Raw genomic sequence first — 8,671 nt, forward strand, 5'->3', positions numbered from 1 at the left:
TCTCCAATGAATGAGTAGGTTGGTTTGAGAGGAATAAAATGTGTTAACTGGGATGTAATGGTTGCGGGGGTGAGTAGGGGCAAGGTTAAGATGCAGGGGGAGAACTGACTGAGTGCCTTAAAGCAAACCGTCAGGAAGTTTCAGCATCTGGCCCTGGTAGTCCCCCTTCCCCACCCCCTCCCTTCCTTCCCCGCCTTGAGCACCCCAAACTCTTCCCTGTCTCCAGGAACTGCCCCCTCGCTCGCCGCCCCCCTCTACTGGTGGTGAGGTCACAGTTGTCAGGGGAACTTGGTTTTCCATTTCCCTTGCTGGCGATTAAAATCTAGCCTCACATCTGTCAGCGACATTTGCATCGGGCTTCGATGGAGGAAGCGGCGGAGAGAAGGGGAAGCCAGGTGGCGGGCCTGCAACGCCCCCCCAATACCCTGATCCCCCCAAGTCTTTTTCAGGCTCACCCACCCAGAGCGGGGAGAGGGGCAGCCAAAGGCCCGGGGCAGCCAGGGGTAGAACCCTCCTGACCCAGCGTTGGGAGCAGAAGCACAGGCAGCGCGACGGCCTGACTGACCCGCTGCTCACTGGGAGTTAATGTGGGGGTTTCCACACTGCGAGGGCTGGGAGGATGGGCCCCCTTCCCCCGGGCTTGGGGCTTCAAAGACAGCAGGCGAGATGGTAAAGAAACTGGGCTGCATTCGTATCCCCGGCCTCCTTTTCATTCACTCGATCGTATTTATTGAGTGCTTACTGAATGCGGACCACTGTACTAAGCGCTTGGGAGAGGAGAATAGAGCAATAAACAGACATATTCCCACACCGCGTTTGCTTTTCAGGCTGGGCTCTTTATCCCTCAGCTTCTCCTCGCCTCCCCAAGACCTGCTGTTCATCTTCTCCACCGTGGGGTGATCACTTCCCCACCTCTTGCTTCACAGCGTCAGTTTCCCCATTTTCTCCGCCAGCTCCCCTTCACCGACACAGGCGTCTTCTTTCCGCTTCGACCGTGAGCCCCTCAGGGGATGGAGAGCTTGTACAACAGCCATCTGTATGTTCTCTCCCAGCACTTGGAAGAGTGCTCTGCGCACAGTAAGCGCTTAAGAAATGCGATAACCACCGTAATTTATTTGTTTCTATTAGCGTCTATCTCCCCGTCTGGACAGTAAGCTCGTAGTGGGCAGAGAATGTGTCTGTTGTGTTGTGCTTTCCCAAGCGCTTTAGTACAGTGCTCTGCACACAGTAAGGGTTCAGTGAATATGACTGATGACTGACTGACACGATTACGGCTGCGTTCATTCAAGCAGTCGTATTTATTGAGCGCTTACTGTGTGCAGAACACCGTATTAAGTAGTTGGGAAAGTACAATACAGTAATAAACAGACACTTCTTCTCACTTGGGGCTCCTCTGTATCTGTCCCACGTCTCCCTCGGAGCCGGGATACTGGGGTTCCGGTGGGCCCCCTGCCCAAGCCCCTTTTAGAGTCATTCATTCATTCAGTCATATGTATTGAGCACTTAACTGTATGCAGAGGACTGTACTAAGCACCTGGGAGAGTACAATATAACAATAAACACCACCTGTCATATTCCTGGGCTACAACAAGCTTACAGCCTAGATGGGGGGAGACAGACATGAATACAAATATATGAATTACAGATATGGACATAGGTGCTTGGGGCTGGGGGGGAAGAACAAAGTCAGGGTGACACAGAAGGGAGTAGGAGAAGAGGAAAGAGGGGCTTAGTCTGGGAAGGCCTCTTGGAGGAGATGAGCCTTCGATAAGGCTTTGGGTGAGGAGAGTAATTGTCTGGCGGATTCGGGGAGGGAGGGCCTTCCAGGCCAGAGGCAGGACGTGGGCTGGGGTCAGCGGCGAGGCAGGCGAGATTGAGGCACGGTGAGAAGTTGAGCATTTGAGGAGCAAAGTGTGTGGGCTGGATTGTAGAAGGAGAGTAGCGAGGTGAGGTAGGAAGGGGGCAGGTGGCAATCCGCTCTCTTCAATCACTACTCCCACGCTCACTTTCTTCGCTTTTCCGGAGCCAAACCTCTAGCTGCATCTCGCTTTTGACGGCCCCTCCTCCATTCCCATACTCACACCGCTCCCCAAGTCTCCCCTAATCTGACAGACGGCAAGTCTCCCTACATTCAGGGACTTCCTAAAAATCCCGCCTCCTCCAACGAGCCTTCCCTGCTTAATCCCCAACGCCCAACTAGCAAAAAAACAGCAGCCATTTCCAGCAATTTTTTTTTATTGTACTTGTTAAGCCTTTACTGTGCGCCAGGCACTGTACTAAGTGATGGGGTAGATACAAGCTAATCAGGTTGGATTTAATCCATGGCCCACGTGGGGTTTCCAGCTTAATCCCCATTTTACAGACAAGGTACCTGAGGCGCAGAGCAGTTGAGTGACTGGCCCAAGGTCACAAAGGGGACAAGTGGCAGAACAGGGATTAGAACCCAGGTCCTTCTGACTTCCAGGCCCGTGCTCTATCCACTAGACCATGCTGCTTCCCTAAAAGGCTTCCACCATTTATGTATTTATCTACATCAACTTGGGTATACGTTGACTCAATTGTGCATTTAAATTATTTTGATTTCTCTACTTGCCAATATTTTCATGTCTGTCTCCCCTGTTAGAGAGTAAGGTCCTCTTGGGCAGGGAATGAATTGTTTTTTGTGTTTTCCTCTCCCAAGCACTTAGACAATGTATGGCACCTGGAAGGTGCTCAGTAAATGCTATTATTTCTACTTCTCCCTTTCCCTCCTTGGCAGAGGGTTGGAATTGATACCTTTCAGGAGGTGGTGGTAGGTTTGGGTCATGGCCTAGTGGATAGAGAACAAGCCTGGGAGTCAGAGGACCTAGGTTCTAATCCCAGCTCCACCACTTGTCCGCTGTGTGACCTTGGGCAAATCACTTCACTCCTCCGTTGCCTCAGTTAACTCATCTCTAAAATGGAGATTAAGACTGTGAGCTCCATGTGGGACAAGGACTGTATCCAACCTTATTAGCTTATATCCATCCCATCAGTTAGTACAGTGGCTGGCACATAGTAAGAGCTTAATAGATACCATTAAAACAAACAAAGAAACAAAAAAGAGTACATGAGGGTCTGAGTTTCTGAGCGGATGGCCACTCAATCCCCTTGCCCCCTCCCAATTCACCTCATTAGTCTCTTACTACTATCAAGCCCGTGCATTTCGTTCTTCTAGTGCTAACCTTAGTCGTGTTTATCTCACCACCGACCTCTCATCCACATCCTGCCTCTGGCTTGGAACGCCCTCCCTCCTCAAATCCAACAGACAATGACTCTCCCCCACTTCAAAGCCTTCTTGAAGGCCCATCTCCTCCAAGAGTTCTTCTCTGACTAAGCCCTCCTTTCCTCTTCTCCCACTCCCTTTTGCCTCACCCTGACTTGCTCCCTTTATTCATTCCCCTCTCCAGCTCCACAGCACTCGTGTCCATAGCTGCAATTTATTCATATAAATGGCTGTCTCTCCCTCTAGACTGTAAGTTCATCGCGGGCAGGGACTGTGTCTGTTTATTGTTGTATCGTTCTCTCCCAAACACTTACTAGAGTGCTTCGTACACAGTAAGGGCTCAGTAAATCTGACAAATCCATAAATAAAAATAATAATAATGGCCATGGTCGTGGAGCTGTGTCTCCAAGATGTTTGGCTTCTCTTTGGACTTCAGCATCCTCTGCCTTCCTCCTCTGTTCCAGGGCCATTGAGGGCTTGCAGGAGTGGTGGAGCCCTGGGTGGCCTGCATCTGCTCAAATGCACTCTCTTGGGAGTGCGGGAGAAATGGGAAAGGTGGAGCCGGCTGCTCCCCCTTTCTCTGAGCCCCTAACTCCCGAAATGAGGAGATGAGGAGGGAAGTCAGGCGGTCTCCTCTAGAAGACTAACCATCTCAGAGTCCAAACCAGCACTGCTTAAACCCACTCTCCAGAGGCAACAAAACCAGATTTTTCCCCCTTCTCTGACCAATTCCTGCTCCCACATAGCTAACGGACAAGGCATCTGAGAAGCAGCACGGCAGAGTGGATAGAGCCCTGGGAGTCAGTTTCTTATCCTAGCTAGGCCACCTGTCTGCTGTGTGACCTTGAGCAAGTCACTTCACTTGTCTGGGCCTCAGTTCCCTCAACTGTCAAATGGGTATTGAGACTGTGAACCCCATGTGGGACAGGGACTGTGTCCAACCTGATTTTGTATATCCACCCCAGCACTTAATGCAGTGCTTGGCATACAGTAAGCCCTTAACAAATGCAATTATTATTATTATAATATAGTGTTGTCCTTTGGGTTGAAGAGCCTGCTGTTAATGTGAGATTGTATCCACGGGTCTGAGTGAACCTCTGAGCCAGAGATGATAATAATAATCGGGATATTTGTCAAGCACCTACTCTGTGCCAAACGCTGTACTTAGCACTGGGGTAGATACAAGATAAGAGAATTGGACACAGTCCTTGTCCCACAAGGGGCTCACAGCCTAAGAAGGAGGCAGAACAGATATTGAAACTCCACTTTACAAATGAGGAAATGGAATGACTTGCCCAAGACCACACAGCTGACAAGTGGTGGATCTGGGATTAGAACCCAGGTTCTCTGACTCCAGGCCTGCGCTCTTTCCACTAGCCCACACTACTTTCTCCTCCAGTGGTTTGAAGATTGCTGTTAATGGTGAGATTGTATCGCTAGGGAAGAGTGATGCACTGAGAATCCTTTCCCAATTTTTACACCGTCTCTGAAAATGCAGTAGAGTCCCCATTCTGGCCCCTAGCCATTCGGGCCAGCAGGGCTCAGACACCAATAGTTTAGAGGGAAAAAGGTTCATCCCACCACAGCAGGACATGCGGTTGAATTGTGTTTGCAGTAGTGGCGATGGTTTGCACAGAGCCATCCGTACTTTCTCTTCCGGTCCCTCGAAGTCCAGCAGCAGAGCATAGTTAGGTGGCCAGGATAGGGAACGGCTGCAATCTGTGGCCCCAAAACAGAAACTAATACTGGATTTGGGATAGAATCCGATGGCAGAATTAGGGAATGTCTTTTGGACAGCGTGAGTCGGTTGGGACTCAGTAGGATGCGATGTCAGGAGAAACGGTTTTATGCCTGGGTGCGGGGTCGGACTTGGGTTAAATATTCCATGCCTGTTCCCTCCACATGGGTTTCTGTAAGAACTCAGAAGGAGCGTGGCCTAGTGGATAAAGCATGGGCCCGGGAGTTAGAAGGACCTGGGTTCTAATCCCCATCCCACCACTTATCTGCTGAGTGACCTTGGGCAAGTTACTTCACTCTCTGGGCCTCAGTTACCTCATCTGTAAAATGGGGATTAAGACTTTGAGCCCATGTGGGACAGGGACTGTGTCCAGCCTGATTAACTTGTATCTACCCTAGTGCTCACTATAGTGCCTGGGCCATAGGAACTAGTAAGTACTTAACAAATGCCATTAAGCAAACAAACAAACAAAAAACCCACAACCCCTGAGTTACTGCATCACAGGAGAACCCACTACCCGAATCGTGAGGAAACAGGATGGCAGGAAGAGAGAGACTGACAGTAATAATAATAATAATTGCAGTATTTGTAAAGTGCTTAGAGATGGGGTAGTTTCAAGATAATCAGGTAGGATGCAGTCCCTGTCCTGCACGGGGTTCGCGGCCTAAGTGAAGCAGCCGAAGGGGAGAGACAGAGAGAAAAGGAGGAAAGCCACCGCGGAAGCCGAGGCAGGGGACGTACCAGCGTCTCCGCGTTGCGGAGGGCAGGCACTGGCACTTTTGAGAAGCAGCGTGGTCTAGTGGTTAGAGCACGGGCCTGGGAAGCAGAAGGACCGGATTTCAAACCCGGCTTCTCCACTTATCTGCTGCGTGACCTTGGACAAGTCACTTACCTCATCTGTAAAATGGGGACTAAGACCGTGAGCCCCATTGTGGGATGTGGACTGCGTCCCGCCTGATTTGCTTGTATCTACCCCAGCACTTAGTATAGTGCCTGGCACACAGTAAGCGCTTAACACATACCATAATTATTATTATTATTAATAATAATTATTATTCTAGGCCCTGGGGTAGATACAAGACACTTGGGTTGGACACAGTCCCTCGTTATGGGCAGGGAATGTCTGTTTATCGTTGTACTGTACTCTCCCAAACGCTTAATACACTGCTCTGCACACGGTAAGCGCACAACTGACTGATTGACATCGGGCTTAATCCCCATTTTACAGGTGAGGGAACTGAGGCCCAGAGAAGTTAAGTGCCTTGCCAGGGCAGGTGAGGGGGAGAGGGGCTCCCAGGTGAGGGGGGGCGGGGCAGGGGAAGAAAGGGCTTCACTTTGCTGCCCGGTTCATTTTTTGGCAAAAGCGTATGGTCCATGTTTCCCTACACCTTGAGAACCTCCAGTGTTGGGTTTTTTTAAAATAGTATTTGTTAAGTGCTTACTATGTTCCAGGCACCGTACTAAGTACTGAATCCATCCAGCGCTGTATCACACAGAAGCTCCTCACCATCGGCTTTACGGCAGTCCATCCCCTTGCCCCCTCCTACCTCACCCTGCTATATTCCTATTCCACCCTAGCCCGCACACTCTGCTCCTCTAATGCCAACATTCTCGCTGTAGCCCGATCTCGTCTATCTCACCCCCGACCTTTCGCCCACGTCCTGCCTCTGACCTGCAAGGCCTTCTCACTTCACATCCCACAGATAATCATCCTGCCATCCTTCAAAGCCTTAATGAAGACGCATCTTCTCCAAGAGGCCTTCCCTGACTCAGGCCCCCTTTCCTCTTCTTCCACTCCTTTCCACTCCTGATCTGCTCCCTTTATTCACCCCCCTTCCCCATCCCTCAGCACTTATAATAATGACATCCGTTAAGCACTTACTATGTGCCAAGCACTCTTCTAAGCGGTGGGGTAGATACAAGGTCATCCGGGTGTCCCACACAGGGCTCACAGACTTCATCCCCATTTTACAGATGAGTTAAGAAGAAGTTAAGTGACTTGCCCAAAGTCACACAGCTGACAAGTGGCAGAAGGGGGATTAGAACCCACAACCTCTGATTCCCAAGCCCAGGCTCTTTCTGCTAAGCCATGCTGCTTCTCCACTTCTCTTACTTAACTTCTCAGGGCCTCAATTCCCTCATCTGTAAAATGGGGATTGAGACTGTGAGCCCCATATGGGACAACCTGATTATCTTGTATCTCCCCCAGTGCTTGGCATATAGTAAGTGCTTAACAAGTGCCATTAATATTATATTTATCATGTCCATATCCATAATTTATTCATTTATATTAATGTCTTTCTCCACCTCTAGACTGCAAGCTCATTGTGGGCTGGGAATGTGTCTGTTATATTGTTCTATTTTAATAACAATAATAACTGTGGTATTTGTGAAACGCTTACTATGTGCCAAGCACTGTTCTAAGCGCTGGAGTAGATACAAGGTCATCAGGTTGTCCCACGTGGGGCAATCCCCATTTTACAGATGCCAGGCACTATACTAAGCGCTGGGGTGGATAGAAGCAAATCGGGTTGGACCCAATCCCTGTCCCACGTGGGGCTCCCACTCTCACTCCCCATTTTCCAGTAGAGGTCACTGAGGCCCAGAGAAGTGAAACGGCTTGCCCAAGGCCAAACAGCAGAGAAGTGACAGAGATCAGAACCCATGACCTCTTCATTCATTCATCCGTTTGATCGTATTTATTGAGTGCTTACTGTGTGCAGAGCACTGTACTAAGCGCTTGACTTTTGACCTTTTGGTTCCCAATCCTGGGCGCTGCCCACTCCTTCATGCAGCTTTCCAAGTATACTCACTCTCCCAAGCTCTTAGATCAGGGCTCTGGAGGTGGTAGGCACTCGGTATGAGAAGCAGCGTGGCTCAGTGGAAAGAGCCCGGGTTTGGGAGTCAGAAGTTGTGGGTTCTGATTCTGACTCTGCCGCTTGTCAGCTGTGTGACTTTGGGCAAGTCACTTCACTACTCTGGGCCTCAGTGACCTTCATCCGTCAAATGGGGGTGAAGACTGGAAGCCCCAAGTGGGACACCTTGATGACCCGGTACCGTGGCTGGGTGAAAAGAGCCCGGGCTTGGGAGTCAGAGGTCATGAGTTCTAATCCCGACTCACCTGCTTGTCAGCTGTGTGACTTTGGGCAAGTCACTTCACTTCTCTGGGCCTCAGCTAGGTCATCTGTCAAATGGGGATGAAGACTGAGAGCCCCAGGTGGGACACCCTGATCACCTTGTACCGTGGCTCGGTGGAAAGAGCCCGTGCTTGCGAGTCAGAGATCATGGGTTCTAATCCCGGCTCAGCCGCTTGTCAGCTGGGTGACTTTGATCAAGCCCCTTCACTTCTCTGGGCCCCAGTTCCCTCATCTGTCGAATGGGGGTTCATTCATTCAATAGTATTTATTGAGCGCTTACTATGTGCAGAGCACTGTACCAAGCGATCGCAGTGTACAGTTCGAAAATTACTATGTGCAGAGCACTGTTCTAAGCGCTGGGGTAGATACAGGGCAATCAGGTCACGGTCTTCATCCCCATTTGACAGATGAGGGAACTGAGGCCCAGAGAACTTGAGTGACTTGTCCACGGTCACCCAGCTGACAAGTGGCAGAGCCGGGGTGAAGACCGAGAGCCCGCGTGGGACAACCTGACGACCTCGTATGCCCCCCCAGCGCTTAGAACAGTGCTTT

This window comes from Ornithorhynchus anatinus, chromosome 7 (genome assembly GCF_004115215.2).
Source record: "Ornithorhynchus anatinus isolate Pmale09 chromosome 7, mOrnAna1.pri.v4, whole genome shotgun sequence".
Taxonomy (NCBI): domain Eukaryota; kingdom Metazoa; phylum Chordata; class Mammalia; order Monotremata; family Ornithorhynchidae; genus Ornithorhynchus; species Ornithorhynchus anatinus.